Genomic DNA, 19,559 nt, shown 5'->3' on the forward strand with positions numbered 1-19,559 from the left:
AAAGGGCGAGCATGTTTGGTGCGACCGGGATTCGAACCCGCGACCCTAGGATTACGAGTCGAACGCCTTAACACACTTGGCCATGTCGGGCCCGAAGAGTTTCCTTTTTGTTGCATTTGTGCATATAATCATATTATACGATGACGTCAGAATTGGTTCAATGCGTAAAAGGTTGGGTAGACTTACGTCAAAACGATCAGGACAAGCTATTTGTACAGCGAACTTTAAGGTATGTATTTTTGCATACAGTACAAGATAACGCTTCACGTTTTAATTAAATACTTGTAGGCAGTTTTCATTTTAAAAATTGTTTTTCAAAAGTTATTCCATTTCACTAAAATTGAAGGTTACAATAGATACACTAATAATTCTATGATAAATCAACCTGTTAAAAGAAAAATGGAGATTGTAAAAACCTGGGCAGAAAATTCAATCTTTATATATTAAAAATTCTGTAAAACAACAAACTATATAAATACTTTAATCCGTTTAACACACTTGAATCAGGCATAACGTCTTATAATCTCGACTGAACGAGCGTGTTAAGGCGTGCGACTCGTAATCTGAGGGTCACGGGTTCGCATCCCGGTCGCGCCAAACATGCTCGCCCTTTCAGCCGTGGGGGCGTTATAATGTTACGGTCAATCCCACTATTCGTTGGTAAAAGAGTAGCCCAAGAGTTGGCGGTGGGTGGTGATGACTAGCTGCCTTCCCTCTAGTCTTACACTACTAAATTAGGGACGGCTGGCACAGATAGCCCTCGAGTAGCTTTGTGCGAAATTCCAAAACAAACAAATCGACTGAACGAATCAATTTAGTGAACACATTTACAAACGAGTTAAATAAAGTAACAACGTGAACGTTTCGGGACGGAGATAATTCATTCCCATTGCGTTGATTTTACGTTTTATGAAGTAATACATAAGATACGTACACATGTATATAAAAAATAAACGTTTCTAAAATTTATTTTTAGCGAGTAGAGTCATTTTTGCATCTTCAAAATTTTCCTTTCATTCACCATTTTCGTACATTGTAAAGTGGCATAAAGGAACAGCAGATAAATATGGCCGCTTTGTTGTACACACACAAAGAAATTTGTGAAGTGGATGTGATGCCGTACTTACACGTTCACAAAAGTTTGTGTTTTTAACCAGTTACTTATGCTCAATCAATGAATGGTTGCTTTGTTCCCTTTGAGGTCAGTAACCTTCGTTGTTATTTATGTTTTAGAGTAATACTGAGGACTTTATATTAAAGTCTCTATTATCTAACCACTTTTCTGTGCAATATGGCGTTGTACATAAATATGCTATCTTGGAAAACACGTCTTTTTTTTATATGAAAAAATAATGCGTTCCATATGTAGAGTTGGAAAGTAGAAAATTACGAATTTCAACTTTCCCGAAAATATATTTGCATGTATTTCTCAAACAGTTTCTGACTCATAGAAAATTGTCTGTCTAGACATTCTATTAGATACTCAAGAAACGCGTCTTCTCAAGATACAGTGCAATGTTTGCATCCGTTTTACGTAATAAATTGCTTTTCCTGTAATTTTTTTTTGAAATTCACTTCACTCTTTATACATGATAAAAGGTCACAAATTAATTTTTTATTAATAAGGTTTATATCATTGTCAAATGATGTTTCTCGGAGAGTTTCTTTAAGTGAATTAGAAGTTTTTCTTATATTACTTTATTTTGAAGGGAAAATTCATTTTAGAATGTATAAAGTAGGCACTTAATTCATACTCAACCTGGTTGACCGTTAGTTTTGTTTAGGATCAAGGAATTTATAAATGACTCGAATCTTTGTGAGTTTTAATAAATTCGAATCAGATATCGTGTAAATGATTTTCAAACGCTGGTTTTTGCTTTACACTGATGTATGTTAAACTTTAAACGATGATTTGATTAAAAGATCTGTTTTTTTAGAGCAAAGTCACAGTGGGTTATCTGCTGTGTCTACCGCGGGGGATCGAATTTCGAAGTTTAGCGTTGTTAGCCGGAAACTTACCGTTGTCCCACCAGGGGACTAGGTAAAAGAAGTTTTTTGTGGAATTAATTACCTTTTAAGAGTTACACAAACTTGAATTTTGGCTTTAAAATGTCGAACTACATATTATCTAATAAAATGCAGGATTGAAACACTCTTCAAAACGAAATTTAATAAGTCGTTGATGATGACTGTTCGTTTGTGATTTAATTTTAATTAGAAAAAAATATTTGAGGCATTGAATTGTTGTCTAGTTAAATAAAATAAATTAATAATTGTTAATTTTGTAATCGTACAATCAATCGATGTGCATTCGAGGTGATTGTTAGTTGCACAATTAACGCCTTCTACACTATAAAAAGGATCCTCTGAAATTCTGTCACAACAAGACTCGCTCATACAAAACAAATAATGATTAATGGATTTCTTGGTTCACCATGATGACTCTCCATTATTCTTCGCGTTAATTTCAAAGTTCAGTGTATCACGAGGGCCGACTGCTTCCGTTCACAACTATTATTAGCCGATTATGGGCTGCATCCCCTTCCCCCCTTTAATATTTAGTAGTCTTCACTCCCCTACATATAGTGGTGAATTGGTTTGTAGCTGTAGTTTAACTGTTACTTAAAACTCAACTCTGGCGCGTGGAAGTAGTGTTTCAGTGCTTCAGTACATTACGTCTGGCTAGTGGATTTAGGCCTGAGAAACAAAACGCTTTATTAAGTCCAAAACGGCCTGGCATGGCCAAGCGCGTAAGGCGTGCGACTCGTAATCCGAGGGTCGCGGGTTCGCGCCCGCGTCGCGCTAAATATGCTCGCCCTCTCAGCCGTGGGGGTGTATAATGAGACGGTCAATCCCACTATTCGTTGGTAAAAGAGTAGCCCAAGAGTTGGCGGTGGGTAGTGATGACTAGCTGCCTTCCCTCTAGTCTTACACTGCTAAATTAGGGACGGCTAGCACAGATAGCCCTCGAGTAGCTTTGTGCGAAATTCCAAAACAAACAAACAAACCAAACAAGTCCAAAACATTTTGACTGATAAATAATCTTTCATTAGGTGTTACAAAATCCCAAACAAACAATATAGAACTGATTAAAATTTGAATTATACACTCTTTAAATACAGAAGGATAAATACAAGGTATATAGCAGCATGAATTCACATGATTCGTATACTTATACATCGTGATAAAATTAATGTGAATTAATTGATAACATGTCAGATCAACATGTATAGGTAAAGATATACATATATATATATATATATAATATGATAACTGTTGGTTTGTGATTTGACGCGAATTAGAAAAAAAATCATTTGAGGCATGGAATTGTTATCTGGTTAAATAAAAAGAATTAATAGCTTTTAATTTTGTAATTGATTATCGATGTGCATTTGAGGTGATTATATATTATATGTATAATACCTATAATTTTGTAAATGTATGAAGTAGCCGTGTTAAAGTATTTTGAACAATCATGTTTCCAATCTTGTATTCAGTATTTTTGTTTTGAACATATGTTATTCTCGTGTCTTTACTACAACTAGTCATCTGTGGAAACTGTTGAATGGAGAGGTGCATATTGGAAAATTCTAGGACTATGTGTGAATTTCCTAGATAGTGGTCGGGTGCTTCAATACCCATGGAAATACATTATTCTTGTGTATATTCCATACTACTAAAAGAAAATTGTTGGCTTGCTTTTGTTCATACGTTATTCGTACTTCTGAACGTAGTGTATAACTTGTCCTTGACATATACTGTAAATAAATAACATACTGTTGAGGTCCAAAGTCAAGCTGTTAGACATTTGAAAATTGTATTTATGAATTTCGCGCAAAGATACACGAGGGCTATTTACAATAGTCGCCCCTAATTTAGCAGCGTAAGACAAAAGAGAAGGAAGCTAGTCATCACCACTACCTTGTAGGTTATTATTTTACCAACGAATAGTGGGATTAACCCTAGCATTATAGTGCCTTCTCCGTTGAAAGGGTGGACACGTTTGGAGGGAGGGTGATTCGAACCCGCGACCCTCACAGTACAAATCGAGCGCTCTAACAATTGGGCCATGCCGAGCCTGTAAATTGTAAACGGGAAGTACGAACAAGCATATGACTAAGTCGTATTTCTTAGGTGTGCTGTTTGTAATACATTTAATTACTCATCACAACTATTAATATACATTAAGAAGGCTAGATTTAAATTGGTTTGCCCTTGTTGAAGGTCACTGGTAAGGAAGATAACGCTTTAAAACCAGTCTAGTTTAATGACTTGCTAATCCAAGAATAAAGTGGGACGGCATGTTTTTTCTTTTCTAAACTCGTAATTTTGAGAAGTATAAACATTATGATCTTTCAATGATTTACATTTAGCTCAAACTAATTTTGCTTAAAATAATAACAAACAGTTAATTATCTTGTACGAAATATGTAAAATAAACAAGACTTAGTGAATATTTTTTCTAAGAATTTGTTCTCGTATTTCTTCAGAATTCAAATTAGGTAATTTATCACAGCTATACATCTAATGTTCTATTTCGCTTTGTTTTTACTTTAACACGTTGTTTCTGTTCAAATACGTTAACATCATGTCCGAGATCACAGGAGAAGTTAGTAAATTCTCGCTGATAACGTTGTAAACGATAAAAATTAAAGTGCAAATATGGGTAAAAGGGTGTCAAAATCGGGAATACCAAAACAACATGTAGAACTCACTGTATTTCTCTTGGGTTCTTGAACGTTTAGAGATGTCTAAATTTGGTCTTTGCGAAGGTTTAATATTAAGATGTTTTTTTATCATCTTTTCCGCTATCACATGGAGAAAAATAATTACTTTAAATGAAATATACATGTACACAAACAGAAATATATATATATATATTATAGATGAGCTTTTCCCTAATAAGTTTCAAAACATCTCGTTTGAATACAAGTTCAAGTCTAACGAGATATTTTAAGTTTTAACCTATATTAACGTCACACTGATTTAAGTATTTCAAACCGAGAATATTAATTAAAAGTATAAGTAAAACTCAAGTTTACGGCATGTTTGTAACACGTTTTACAATATTTTGTATAGTGCACATAAAAGTCATTTAATCGAAACGCTTAATATGTTTTGTTTTGCTTACATCTGTGTAACAATTTTACTAGATGTTTTAATGTATTATAATTACGACAAAAATGGTCGCAGCTACTTACACATCTATCACTTATACCTTTTAGAAATATTCATGGCCTCGACATCAATTGATTGCAAAACAGCGTCCGATAGCGTCGACATAAATGAATTACAAACAAAAAATAGATAAATTAATACTACTACTACCTACATCAAACAGTCTTATATATATCACAAGCCTCCAGTGAAATGTAAGTGAAAAACAGTATAGGAGACTCGGTAGTCATTATTGTGGTTAATTGCAATACTGATGGTATTTGTTTTTAATTTTTTTTAGATTTTTCGATGTGCATCTTTAGGGATCTTGTAAACATGGATCAATATGCTATTTTATGCTTTAGAAAAAATGCATATAAAATGCCGAAGGGATATATATAAACCCTATTGGTAATTCAAGAGTTAACATAACAAGCATGTTGCAATTTAGTAATCGTATAATGACAATAGTTTTTTAAAGATAAGGTAGATCTTTCACAAATCATTTAAATTTTGAATTCTGAACGCCCTCTGGTAGCATCACTATATCTGCAATGCAATTGATACTCTTACTTCGACAAACAAACCATGTTTGGCACATTAAAAAAACACAACAACCTTATTTATATCTCTTGAAAAGTGTAGTTAGTACACTGTGCATATCATAAAATGGCTTATGTTTTTTCTCTCTTTGGAAGTTTAACTACGTCAGAAATTAGCCTTGCTTTGTTAGTGGGAATATAGCTCAGAATTCGAGTTAATGAATTGGCAAATTTTCCTACGACCAACCCAAGGTCTGGACTTTCAGATAATTTATAAGGCTGCTCGGTCTGACCTCAGGATAACTAGGTTTCAGGTAGGCGTAAGGATATTAATTGCTTCCCATAAAGAACGAGTTTCATGTAAAATTCAGAACATCGGCTATAGTAAATAACGCACCTCATTAAGCCTTACAAAAGATAAGCTTGTCTTCTTCTGACGTATTCTACGACACTTGATGATTGAACATACTTGCTTTAAACTACTGCCATCAGGCAACGTTCTTAAATACTAAGAAAAAAACATCAGTCGTGAACAAAATATTATGTTCTGGTTTGGGCTTACAGTATTTTATAGGACTAAAATAAACATTAGGAGTGCAATAAACACCATTCAGATACTATATATAAACAAGAGAAACGAACTACTTGTACGTATATGTATAGTATTTTGGTAGGGTGGTGTGCTTTAGGTAGTCAAAGTATCTGCAAAACATTAGATAATGACTTTTAAAGTACAAATAAATGGAACACAGATAGTAAATGGAAAAAAGAAAAAAGAAATGAACAAATAGAAACTGTATTCACAGTGGTGAAGAGGCTTGGTCGAACTCAAAAGAAGAACCTAGGGCTACAAGCCAGTGTCAGTAGCCCAAATCAACAGAAATCTGTGTAGTATCCCAAAATCCTTTAGATTACATACGCCAGCAACTATTTGGTACGTAATACTAATCATTCCGAGCCAGTTTATGCAAGGCTTCTCCAGCCTATGTTTGAATAAACGAACTTTCTAGAAGCCCATACATAAACGTGTACACGTTAGCTTGAAACTTAAAAACAAGTTGCAGTATGTAGCATTTACTCATTAAAAGGATTAGTACATTTTTATGACCGTTGGTCAACGCAGATGAAATCAACTACGTGAATAAACTGCATGGAAATTTAGAAGAAAAATATATGTATATAAATGTATATTTTTCCTTAGTTATTAAATGATGAAATATGACACATGAACATTTTACCCAACAGTCACGGCGTCTTGGACATAATGATTTGCACTTTCAAAAAATGAAGGGTGATATAAAGTAATTTAGGTGGATAGATTTTGTACGCTTATATCTGAATGATTAAATTAACAATTTGTTCTGAAAATTCAATTTTACATCAACCAATAATAAGCGATAACGAAAATACTGTATTCGACGTTTCTGTGGCAATGCAATTCACCTTGATCTAGAAAAAATGACCACATTCTCAAAAGACGAGTTAACAAATGAAAACCGGTCATCTGTATGTGGGTTTTATGTTAACACATTGTTATACAAGTGGTTATGTTGGAAATGTTTCTGATGGGCTTAATAAGTACTCTAAAGGTCTCATTCGAGTGTACCTTTATGTGTGACGCATCGATACATATATGTGTGATGTTTGCTTACTGTAGAGAATAAACAGTGATTTCCAGTGACAGATACGCTTGTGCGTTTAATACTCGTACATAAAATTAACTTAACTCTGATTTGTTTTTCTTTTTATATCGTTGTTTGGCCTATTTAAGATGTACACATATAACTGTATTTCTCATCCTAACAATACTTATTATTATTAGCGCATAACGTTTGTACAATCACAATTCCCTACCACCCCTCGTTGAGAGTATAAATTGTATATTACACAATAAAATATTTTGTACTCTAAAACTTCAAAATTATTTACTCATTTGTGGTTCCACTTTTTTTTTTTTGATATTCTGTCATATCTGACTAAGGGTTGTCTATATGATTATTTCCAAAGTATGACACTTTTTTATTTCATTGAAATAGATGAAAATGGTTGTTATACCTTGGAAGTTATGTTATATTTTTGTATTAGCTAAGCGAGTTTCGAAATTCAAGCACATTTAAGCATCTAATTGCGGTATTTACATTTACAAACCGCAATAGGAGGAAGTAGAAAAAGTTATGTTAAATCTAACCACGACTTCTGACTTTGACTTAGAAAGACCAAACATCGTGTAAACTAAAGGGAAAAGTATGTTTGTTTAAAATCTTTGTGCAAAGCAACACGATGGCTAATTGCACAAAGTCGTTCCTAATTTGCAAATGCTAGACTGGAAAGAAGGTAGCTAGTCAACAGTTCCCAATCCTAGTTCTTGGACTACACTTTTCTGAGTGAATAGTGGAATTTGACCGTCACTCTTATAACACACCCATGCCCTTCAAGTGCATTCTTGTATCAGTGAAACAAAAGCAGTGAAACCTTGGATTCAAATTCCAGGTCTTTAACGTAAATAAAACAAATTACAATAAAAATGATTATTTTGCCTTGTTTGTTTGTTTTTAATTTCACGCAAAGCTACACGAGGACTATCTGCGAGAGACGTTCCTAACTTACCAGTCTAAGACTAGAGAAAAGGCGGCTAGTCATCATAACCCACTGCCAACTTTTGGGTTACTCTTTTACCAACGAATAGTGGGATTGACCGTCACATTATAACGCCCCCACAGCTGAAAGGGGCGAGCATGTTTGGTGCGACCGGGATTCGAACCCGCAACCCTCAAATTACGAGTCGAACGCCTTAACCCACTTGGCTATGCCGGGGCCTATTTTGCCTTATCTTCAATGAAAAGTAATATCTCATTTACATTGTTACATGAAATCACCCCAAATGTAATTTCATTTATTAACGTAAAACAGAGAATAATGTCATATGTACTCTGTACACCAAGTCACCATAAATGTAAATATCTTAGTTAACCACAAAAAAACGTCTTGTATGTTTATTGCAATATCTATAAAAAAAGAAAGCTCTTTGTTTTTGAATTAAGCACAAAGCTACACAATGGGCTATCTGTGCTCTGCCCACCACGGGTGTCGAAACCCGGTTTTTAGTGTGTAAGTTCGCAGACATACCACTGTGCCTCTGGGAGGCAACAGAAAGCTGATATTTCATTTACAATCATATTAGAAACTAGGAAGAGTAGAGCCATACGTTTTAAACACCGAAAGTACAAGTTAAGGCATTGATAGTCCTTGTGAATTATCGACGACTAAGAGTAAAACGAAACAGTTTATGCACTGATATAGTTAGAAGTTTAGTAACAAGTGTAGCTTTCAGAGTTGTGATAATTTGGTCACAACTGGTTATGTTCCAAAAGAAGATTTTAGGCACAAATTGTTAAAAGTATTGCCTTCATAAAGTTCAAAGCCTACAGACAAATATATACCTATTTTTACACATATGTAGCTCGATAACGTAACAGTTCGACAATGTTGTTAACCAAGTGATCACAGTTAACACAGCTATCACTCACATGTACATGCGTCTGCTCACGATGTTATGTTTCGTTGTTACAAAAACATAGCCTGAGTTCAGTAAGAAAGGAAGAGGGGTAACGGTGAAACTTTAAACACTGGTTCCTGCATAAATAACTATACAAATACTGGCCTGTAGCTTCTTGTTTGTTTGTTTTGGAATTTCGCACAAAGCTACTCGAGGGCTATCTGTGCTAGCCGTCCCTAATTTAGCAGTGTAAGACTAGAGGGAAGGCAACTAGTCATCACCACCCATCGCCAACTCTTGGGCTATTCTTTTACCAACGAATAGTGGGATTGACCGTCACATTATACGCCCCCACGGCTGGGAGGGCGAGCATGTTTAGCGCGACGCGGGCGCTAACCCGCGATCCTCGGATTACGAGTCGCACGCCTTACGCGCTTGGCCATGCCAGGCCCGCCTGTAGCTTCCAGCATGGGATTCCATTAAAGCAAGTGCATTACTTCCATAAGATGTTTTTCTGGTATAAGCATAGTACAGCTTATATTGACTAAGAAACGATGTGCGTTACTTTCTGTCTCGAACCGTGCTTTCACAATTCTCACTATTGTATGTTCTCACTACAATTTGTTCCAAAAATAAATATAGTTGTTGTTTTGAATTAAGCACAAAGCTACTCAATGGGCTATCTATGCTCTGCCCACCACGGGTATCGAAACCCGGTTTTTAGCATTGTAAGTCCGCAGACATACCGCTGAGCCAGTGGGGGGCTAATAAATATTAAAAATTTAAATTCAGTCAAAGTGCATGAACGCGAATTTTTTTCAATTTGGACGATTAAACATAGGTTAAAGCAAAATAAAAAAAAACAAAACACATTAGGTGAACGAAGTTTATGTTTGATATAACGCGTGAATTACTTTTGGCAAATCTACTTCCTGACCGATATTCCAGCTTCAATATTAGGAGCGAAAATATTCTTTAATCAACATCGTTGAAAATACTGCTCCACAGATCGGTAATTACAACTCATTTCATGTTCTAAACCATTCAGACTTAATGTTTGTTTGTTTTGAACTTCGCGCAAAGCTACATGCGCTAGCCGTTCATAATTTAGAAGCATAAGACTAGAGGGATGGCAGCTAGTCATCACACCCCACCCCCAATTCTTGGACTACTCTTTTACCAATCAACAGTGAAATTGACCGTAATATTATAACGCCTCCATGACTGAAAGGCAAGCATGTTTGATGTGACGGGAATTCGAAACCGGGACCTTCAAATTGCGAGTCGCGCACCCTAATCATAATGTTACGTCCATATATATGTGCAGCACTACTCACATATATATATATATATATATTCATACACGTAAATTATCACACAGTATATATGTCAACATCGTGTATAGTCCTTTATGCCTTTATTATTAGATAAACTGCCTTACGCTTTTTGCATGGTATGTACCAGCTGCTTTTGATAATTATATTTTGACAACTCTTACCCCAATACCTACCACCATTTATGAGCTGTTAAAATTCACTTTTATTTTAACACCGGAAGTAATCACAGAATTCACCTGAAGTAAATCTTTTGATCAGAATGTTTTCGCACACAGGATTGATACTCATGTTGTTCATTACAGAATACATTATTACTCATTCACACTGTGACACAACATTCACAGATTGAATGCATTTGCTGTATTAGATGACCTCAAAAGCCAACAGCAAAATTATAATGACAATACATCGACACTCACGAGTAAGTCTGTTCATTATTGTCAACATTATATAGAAATAATACAATAAAGTGAAATAGGGACTTTTCCATTAATTTTACGAGAGTTTGATTCATACTCTGTGTCGATTTAACAGAATCATTTTCTCACTGTACATAAGAAAGCTATGTACGGGTCTCAGAAGCTCAGGTAAAGACTATTTATGCGCATTCAAGCCATCTCAACTGCTTTCTTAAGTGATAATTCTGCCAGTGTTTATCACAAAATTCCATCTGAGTACTTGAGCAGTCACGTGATACTTCCAGCATCTTCCTTCTCATCTACTGAGTCGAGGTAACACAAAATAATTCTTACACTATTCAATAACAACCTTTGATTCTTGACCTACCTAGGGCATGAGAGATTTATGAGTGGCGTATGTACACACTTATGAACACCATGCAATTCCTGCAGCTCAGCATATGAGGCATTAAATTGTCGGAGAGTGATATAAGAACTTGTCCAGCCAGAAATGAGCTACTTCCATGTCACAGATACATATTTAAATCACAAAAGTCTATGTGCTCATATTATAATTTCTTTATTGTCTTATCATAATAGATCTTTTGCTATATGTCAGCCTTTTCTAGTTGATGATACACAAGAAATGCATGTACATCAACGAAACTATTTCATATGTTCTTGTGCACATCATGGCACATCTAGAGCAGATCATGATTGTACACAGGAAGCTGTATTTCTTGGCATGTCATGAACATGTTTTCAAAAAAAATGTCGATTTCTCCTCTTTAGCATGATACATGATGAGCATGAACAGTACGTGTTTATTCCAGTTAATTTGTCAGATTAAAAAGCTTTTCAAACATCAACGCGATAGTCTGTATTACCCATTCAGCCAAAACAACATATCGGGGCGATATATTCAAGTGCATATATTTTCTTCATCGAACACTTTACATACTCAGAAAATAATTTAGATACCTTAGTAAAGCAAGATCATCTTTGCCACACTTTAAAAATTACGCTAAGTCAGGGATTAACTCCAGTTTCCTGTGGAATACGAATGGAAGGGAATAGTGACAAATAACCCATGGATGGGATGTAGTCCATCGTTAGCTAGCTTTCAACAACATACAAGTGCCCATTATGCAGCTGAATATACTGAAACAAATGAAGGTAAGCTTTTTGCAGAGTTACACAACACGTAGTACTTAAGCATTAAACCTTTTTACTAAAAGTCTTAAACACTAATCAATAGATCATGCTACTCCTTGAAAAGAATGGCCTGTTAAAATTAATTTTTTGGTCCATTTGACTTTCTTCTTGTACTTCAAATCATAAAACCCATTGTTTAGCCAATACATGAGAAATAATTGCTAATGTATCAACAAATGGATAGCTTTGTCCCAGTGGCTATGCAATAAATAATGACTAACACATTCTGATTAATTTGTTCAGTCACGTGGAGGGGACCAGTCATATCCAGGGCTTTTCTCTCTAAAAGTGTATACAAATGTTCTGTGGACTTTTCCCTTTTGATAGGCCTTGATAAAGCATTCGACTCTTGATCCGAGAGTCGCGGGTTCGAATCCCTGTCTCATCAAAAAAGCTCGCCCTTTCAGCCGTAGAGGCGTTATAATGTGACGGTCAATCCCACTATCCGTTGGTAAAAGAGTAGCCTAAAAGTTGGCGGTGGGTGATGATGACTAGCTGCCTTGTCTCTGGTCTTACACTGCTAAATTAGGGACGGCTAGCGCAGAAGCCCTTGTATAGCTTTGTGCGAAATTCAAAACGAACCAGACCTTTTCCTTTTGGCTAGTTTCATTTGGGATCTACACACAGAATAGTGTTTACACTGACATTCAATTATTCGAAGCAAATACGACCAGAAAACCATTTTTGCATGGTAGCATTGCAAGTTACACACAAATGTCCTCTAATTCTTGACTTATACAATTTAAAATATTTCATGCCAAAGAGCTCTGGAGTCCACTGGCTACAATATCATTTCTCGGTGGTTTATAAAAATTAATACAGCTTAACTCTCAGCATATACAGCTGCTTTTACAAGTTTACAAGTTGCATATAAATGAGATATATTCCTCGATCCGCGAAAATTATCTTCACTTCACTGTATAAGAAATAGTTCCCAAGCTAGATCTGGGTACTTTAAATATTTTTTTTCAGAGTAACTTAAATATCATTTTGTGGAGTACACCTATCATGGAGTGATCATATACTGCATGATTTGTATCATAACTACTGTAATAATTTTCTTTACAGATAGGTCTATGGTTACAACATTCGATGAACAAATAGGTTTCCACATTTCACCATTTAGCAAGAGAATCTGTTGATACTTTCATATTGTGTGCCCAGACAATGGTATACTCTTGTAACTTGAGTCTAGTGTGCAAAAATATCTTCTGGGATTTTAAATTAATAAACAATATCAGTTACGCATGGTCTACACAAATGGAAAGCTTTCTACTATACAAGTAATGTCAGTAATACTTGACAAATACCACAAAGTTAAGCAGCTCTTTTAATGTCTGTCTTCAGTAACATAAATGACTACAAGATCTATTTTGAGAATATTGATCTAATTGCAGTATTACAGCATTCGTATTTAGCAAGACTGAAAAATTTTGCCTCATATGCGTTAAAGTCAAAGCTTTTACTAAAACATACATGGTCATAGTGTTCAAGCCATCTAAAATTCCTTTTGACTTTAGTTAAAACAGATAATAGTATAGCAGTCTTGAAGATATTAGTCATGAATCGTTGATCCCATAATATGAACCCTGAGAAAGAGAAGACCACTAAATTAATCATGGGTTGTAGCTAAACTCTGAATGCTGTAGTCTAATGGTACTCTAAGAAAATTTGCACAGTGATTGCTGGAAATGTATATCATCTGTATCTGCGGATGAGTTACTGTTGTCTGGCTTAAATGACTATTTAATTCAATAAGTACTTTGGCATAGCCAACCATAAATTTATTAAGTTTATTTTATTATGTTGAATACAAGTTGCTTACATAACAATTATTTAATGAACCCAGGTGTCCTGGCAGCCATATATTAATTTTTGGATGTGTCATAAAAGAAGCAACCCTAGCTGAACCATTAGTTCCCTCTGCTTTTATTTTACTAACTATGCAAATAACAATTCCAGCAGATGGCGATAATGCATTAAGCTTTGTATGCAGTAAACCGTGCAACAACACTTGTGTACTTGAGGGTAAAATAATTCCATCTTCACCATAAAATCACAAAATACACTGTTATTTGGTCTGATCTGGAAATAGTGATTTACCAGCCCATAGTCAAATATCACATTCATGGAGAGATGCATTAGTAACACATGTTGTAGCACAATCATAAGGGATCCCTACTGATTCAATGGTATCCATTGTGGTTGCATCGAGGTATCAGGATGTGTCTGTTGTTGTGTAACCCTAGGAATAACATGAGCTTTCTGTAATATAGTTACTTACCTTAGGAAGTTAGCTTTGTCAAAGAGTAGTCACAGCAATAATTTCTGCAAGTTCTTGCTCTCATGCAAACTGGCCACTGCGTATACTACTTCTGCACTATTGCTCAATGCATGGCTTGACATTGCCTGGATTGTATGTTGAGATCCCATGTGGTGGTGATATAATAACAATATGGGTGCTATTGGTCCATCTCGGGTGTCTTATCCTCTAAAATTAAACTAAAATTACACTATGTAACACAAATTTTGTTCTTGGATAGTATGTATTGTTTCCTAATTGCTTTTGTTGTTAAAGTACAGAAAATGGCCATTATTCCCTTCAAACTTTGCTTTTGCGACCTGGATAATGCAATTTAGAAATTAACCTGTTTTCTAAAGGTCTAAATAAAACAACATATGAATTAAGGTTTACACGTATTTATATTAAAGTTATACAAAAACAAACAAAAATGTTTAGAAGTTAGTAGTTTTCGAGATTTGCGACTGTAATATAAACCACTTTCATGTATCAGCCCCCAAATATAGTCTCCCATCTTGTTTTCGTTATACCCTCCATGGTAGCGAAGTTTAAAGTCCTATATATTGGTGGAAGCGCTCGCATTTCTCCTCTGAGTATGCTCCCATGTTCTCCTTGAATTTATCAAGATGAGCGTCAAGAATATGGACTTTCAGGAACATCCTGCAGCCCATTTTGCTGTAGTTCTTCACCAGAGCATCAATCAGTTCCACATCATTTTCGGCCTTGTGATTGCTCAAGAAGCCCCGAACCACTGCGACAAAGCTGCCCCAAGTGTTTTTCCCTTCCTACTGGGCTGCTTGGGGAATTCTATGCACTCCAGGATCTTCTTTATTTGGGGTCCAACGAAGACACCAGCTTTGACCTTTGCCTCAGACAGCTAAGGGAAGAAATCTCGAAGGTACTTGAAGGCTGCAGGCTCCTTATCAAGAGCTGTGACAAATTGTTTCATAAGACCCAATTTTATGTGCAATGGTGGGAACAACACCTTTTGGAGGTCCACTAGTGGCTCACATTTAACATTGTGCCTCCGTTGTGGCCAATGTTTCCTATTGTAGTGCGCTGCGGTGTCTCTGCTGTCCCAAATGCAAAGATAACAGGAAAACTTGGTAAAGCCTTCTTTACTCATCAGGAATGCCACCAATTTGAAGTCTCCGATAACCTTCCAGCCATACCCATCATACTTCAAAGCTTTTAGCAAGGTTTTGACGCTGTTGTTTCCCTCTTTGAGGTGCACCGAAGTTTGGAAGGTCTAAATTTGTATAATATAAAATTTTACTATTCAAGAAAGCAAAAATTGTCCGTCTTACCTTCTAGAGTTTTTTGCAGTGCTCGTATGTAAAATGAGGTGCCCAGGGTTCGTCTTGTTTCCCGACAGGCATGTCGAAATATGCATTTCAGTTTTCACAAATTTTAGCAGATGCTGTTGCAGAATAATTTTTTCACTCTTGCCTTGATAAATTGGCCACATACATAGCAGAATGGGTCTGGAGAATATTTGCAGCATTTTGATGCCATCTCTGATAAAATCAGATAGGTCTGTTTGTTCACTTAGGTAGTTAGAACTAAACTAAACTATGGAAAGTTCTAGATAATTCTAAAAGGTTCTTGAAAATTCTCGTAAGTTCTACAACCTTCTTGAAAGTTCTTGAAAATTTTTGTAAGTTTGAGAAAATTCTCTATCAGCTACTCAGCACTGAATCTACCTGGAATGTTCTGGGAAATAAGTAAATTTGAAAATTTCATTATCCATATCACAAAAGCAAAGTTTGAAGAGCAAATACATCTTTTTCATTTACTTTAGGCATAAGCAATTGTGAAACAACATTTTCTGCCCAAGAACAAGAAAAAGTAAACATTTTGTTACATAGCGTTATTAATAAATAAAAAAGTCACTTATCATTCACATATCTCTCTAGCTTTATCTTAAACTCACTTAATTTTATTACCTGCACAACATCAAAAAACAACCCATTCCAATGTTAAACTATCCTATTGAAAAAATAAAACTGTCTTCGCTGAAAATGACTCCTATCCTGCTAAAATTTATATTTGTGCCCCTTAGTCCTACTATTCTCAAAGTTAAGAAGGATTGTTTATTTGTTTGTTTTTGAATTTCACGCAAAGCTACACGAAGGCTAACTGCGCTAGCTGTCCCTAATTTTACACAGTAAGACTAGAGGGAAGGCAGCTCGTCGTCACCACTCAACGCCAATTCTTGGGCTACTCTTTTACCTACGAATAGTGGGATTGATCGTCACTTTATAACACCGCCATGGATCAAAGGGCGAGCATGTTTGGTACGACGGTGTTTCGAACAGGCGACCTTCAGATTGCGAGACAAGTGCCCTAGCCACCTGGCCATGCCAGGAATAGTAAAGAAGGAAAAACAGAAACATCAACACTATCAATCTCTTTACAATCTCAAACACCTCAGTCAGATCCCACTCTAACTCTTATTTTTCAAGAGAAAACAATTTTGAAGATCTTAATCTCTCCTCATATAGCAACTCTTCAATCCCAGGCACCATTCTAGTGACTTCCTCTGAACCCTTTCCCACAATTCTGGGCCTTTCCTTAAGTAAGAAGCCCAAGATTGAATACAATACCCAAATTGTGGAATAACCAGTGACTTATACAATGAAATTATAACCTCATTATACTTATATTCGATATTTTTGGATACAGCCTAAAATCCTATTTGCTCTATTTATAACAACAGCACACTGCTTGGATGGCTTAAGAAACTGATCAACCATTACACCACGTTCCATGACATTTTAAATGTTGTTTCTATTCAAATTATACTTATAATTTAAATTATGATAATCCAAATGTATTATGATCTTTGATTTATCATGATTAAAACCCGTCTGCCAATTATTTGCCAACTTACTAAATGATCTAAATTATTTTGTAAAGCTAAGTTAGGGAGAGCTAGCGCAGATAGCTATCGTGTAGCTTTGCGCGAAATTCAAACCAAACCAAACCCAAGAACTTAGTATCATCTGCAAAAATAAGTAATTTATCCATCATTTATATATCTATATCACTGATGTAAATTAAAAAGAGTAAATATCCTGAGACTGAACTCTGAGGTACCCCACTTGTAACATTAATTCATTTTGACTAAATTCCATTTGTAACAACCTCTGCTTTCTCTATCCAACCACTCCTCTACCAAATCCCCCATACCCATAAAGATAATTTTTAACAAACCTTTCATGTGGCACCTTATCAGATGCTTTCTTTAAGTTCAGATACATCAAATCTACATTCTTACTCCTATCTACATAAGCAGTATTTTTCAAAAAATCTCAACAGATTTGTAAGGCAAGATTTTCACTTTGTGAAACCATGTTTACTATCTAATAAAATAATAAACTTTGTTAAATGACTTTGCAAAGCATCTTTTATCAGACTTCCCAAAACTTTTCCCACAACTGATATAAGATTAATAGGTCTATAAATACTGGAGCAATTTTTATTACCTTGAAAAGAGCAATGACCTTATCGAACTAGTAAAATATGATGACCAACCGCACTGTCCGTTGGTAAAAGAGTAGCCCAAGAGTTGTCAGTGGGTGGTATTGACTAGCTATCTTTCTTCAAGTCTATTACTGTAAACTTCAGGAAGAATAGCGCATATAACCTTTGGGTAACATTGCTCTAAATTCAACAAACAAGCAAAAGCGCAAAATACGCCACAGTACATACAGTAAGTGTCTGACTCAAAGAATTATTATTTCAACACACAAATTTCTGAAAAAATTACCAGTATTAAAAGCGGCTATTTATTTGATTTAATACACATTGAAGTTTTTATAATTTCACACAATAACAAAACAAGAAAAAAAAACATTCACAATTGTAAGGTATAAACTTCATAACGTATTATAAGTTTTCAGTTTAATAGACGAGTTGAAAGTTCTGTTACCAGGTGGCGTGGTTGAAATTTTATTAGACCGTTATCAAAGTGAAGAAGAATGTCGTCGGTGTTTGGGTAAGAAAAATTCATACCGTGAAGGGTCAGGTTCTCTGTGACCTCTTCCTCCTTCCCGTACTTATGTTCTTGACGGATTGGTATTTATAACTGTGGAACTGAATATTATTGTGATCCTTTTCAGGGCAATGTCCATGTATACGGTGATTATTTTATTCTATCAGCAGAAATGTCAAGTTTGTTGGTGGCATTTTTTTTTATTGTTTAATACATATATATATATTATTATTATTTTTTCATTATTATTTTAAAATTTATATTTTTTCTTTTTTATTTATTTTTATATTTAAAATATAAGTTAACTGGGGAGAGATATTTAGGACTAGCTTCATCATGTATGAGGTACCTGTCTAGTTCGCATAGTAATTCGTTTTTCATCCAATTCTTATTGAAGTACATAATTGTACTATGTAGGAGTCTATCTGGTATGGTTGGTATGTTCGAATATTTGTGAATGAATTGAGATGATATAGTTCTTGGAACTTTGTATGCAGTTGTGAGGAATGTGTTTTGGATTGTTTGTAGTTTGGTTTCAATTATTTTATTGCTTACAGTTATCCATGCTGGAGCTGCATAATCTATTACAGGTCTAATATATGTTTTATAGATTTTTAGTATGTTATCTGTAGATGCTCCACTGTTTTTACCAGTTAGGCTCCTAGCATAGTTAGTTCTTCGCCAGAATTTATTTTTAATTTCGTTCACACGATTGATCCAAGTTAGTTTTGAATCATTGGTCAGACCTAAAAATTTTGCCGATGGGACAGTCTGAAGTAGTGTGCCATTCATATATAATTCTAGCTGTTGTTTTTTTGTGTTTTGTCAATTTCGTAAAGACTACGAGTTGTGTTTATGCTGTGTTTATTTTTATTCTATATGTTTGACAGTATTCAGTTGCGGTTGTGTGTTAGTGGCTGCTATCGTGGGTATTGCGGCACTTTTCCAGACTGCCACATCATCTGCGAACTGTGAAGAGAATCCATGATTTGGATCCTTCAGTGGCATATTGTTTACATACATGATGAAGAGTATAGAGCTAACCACCTCTTCCTGAGGGACTCCAGCTTCTGGAGTAAAGTATTCAGAAAATGTTCCTTCAACATTTACTCTGC

General features: G+C 35.3%; 1 protein-coding gene across 14 annotated transcripts in view; it reads left to right on the top strand.

Moving 5' to 3' along the window:
• Positions 1–19,559, top strand: part of LOC143258435 (laminin subunit beta-1-like) — a 160,483-nt gene that overhangs the window by 48,995 nt on the left and 91,929 nt on the right. Inside the window, exon 1 of one of the 14 annotated variants that reach the window (XM_076517377.1) lies at positions 18,405–18,447. The exons of the other annotated variants lie outside the window; for them this stretch is intronic. The gene's annotated coding sequence lies outside the window, so the exon portion shown is untranslated. Of the gene's footprint in view, positions 1–18,404; positions 18,448–19,559 lie in introns of those variants that run through there. 14 annotated transcript variants of the gene reach the window in all.

This window comes from Tachypleus tridentatus, chromosome 8 (assembly GCF_004210375.1).
Source record: "Tachypleus tridentatus isolate NWPU-2018 chromosome 8, ASM421037v1, whole genome shotgun sequence".
Taxonomy (NCBI): Eukaryota; Metazoa; Arthropoda; class Merostomata; order Xiphosura; family Limulidae; genus Tachypleus; species Tachypleus tridentatus.